This window comes from Lactuca serriola, chromosome 2, assembly GCF_051521515.1.
Source record: "Lactuca serriola cultivar US96UC23 chromosome 2, Lser_US96UC23_V15, whole genome shotgun sequence".
Classification (NCBI taxonomy): Eukaryota; Viridiplantae; Streptophyta; class Magnoliopsida; order Asterales; family Asteraceae; genus Lactuca; species Lactuca serriola.
In genome coordinates, this window is record NC_136409.1 from 56,869,053 (window position 1) to 56,870,512 (window position 1,460).

Sequence of the window (1,460 nt, forward strand, 5' to 3'; positions counted from 1 at the left end):
AACATATGATCTATGTATAAAATGTGTATAATTAAAAATATCCAAGTATTATGTGATATGTATTTTAATCATATACCCAAATGTTTATTGGTGGGTATCTACTAGCTCTCAAGAAAATTTTTGTGTTCATGCACATGTTGAATATCTCATAAAAATCTTGCTAAATCTACTCCAAATCTTTAAAATACAATACATATCTAATAAAATTTGATGTTAGTACAAAGAGATCAAAAAAATATATATAAATATATATCAGCAACATATCACTCTACTACTCTCGATCTTCCTTTTGAAGCCAAAACAGAGAACCAAGGAGGCTGTTACCCTCCTTTCATCCAGTTTCCTTCCACCTGCAATTGTCGAGGTTAGCAAGTCCAAACACTCTTTACCTGTTGCTGATCACTGTTGTCTTCCCCGATCACCCAAAACAGCTCACCGGCAAGGGGTTGTCACCGGATGAAGCAAGCTAGTGAGTATCGGCTGTCACCTCCCCCTCCGGTTGATGAAACAACCAATCCAGACACCAATTCCCTTCGTTACCATCAGTTTCCCAGTAAAACCCAAACACCCTAATGACTTCTATCAATCGACCAAACAAAAAGAAAAAGAAGAAGGAACCTGGGAAGCTGCCGGCCATGGCAGCCCTCCTCCTCCTTCTCTGCCTTCCACTGTCGTCTAGCACCACCTAAACACCCCAGCTAATGGTTTCCGATCGGCAGCAAGCTAATCACCAAACACCACTCCACCATCGATGGTTGTTGCTTTTGTTCCGTTGACTTCTGCGGTCGGCGATGAGAAAGGAGCACGAGTACTCGCCGGAGACTGACCGCTGCTACGATTTGTCGCCGGAGAAACCCACACCCTTCCTCCCTCGCTCTTCCTTTCGATCAAACAACTCAAAACGAACCCCTACAGTTGCTTCTTCCTTCTTCGTTTTTGGCTGGCGAACGGACCAGAGATGAAGAAACGATGAGGAAGTCGCCGGAGCAACTCCCTCGCCACCACTGTTGTTGACAACAGCTACCACCGAACCACTCTTTTGCTTTCATTCCCTTTTTCTTCTTCGATCGGACACAAAGGAGATGAAGACGACCTAATCGAAATTGGAGATCACCGGAGATCGACCCCAATACCCTCCTCGCCGATTACGTTCTTCACAGCTCCGATTTGTTGGCTTTGCCGTTCCTTTTGCTTGGTCGGATGAACAATTGGAGAAGAAGAGGCGTCGACGCCCTTTTACCCAAACTGTGTATCAGATTGGCAGAAACAGTCCCTCCATTATAGCCTTGAAACTTAAATCGGTCCCTTAACTGGAAACCTTACAAAAAAGTCTTGTGTGACTTAAGATTTATTAAAATAGTCCCTTTTTAATTAACTTATCACAAATCAGTCCTTGTTATAATTAAATTACAAAATAATTTTCTTGTGAAAATAAAAAGTATTTCAAAACATGTCCATTT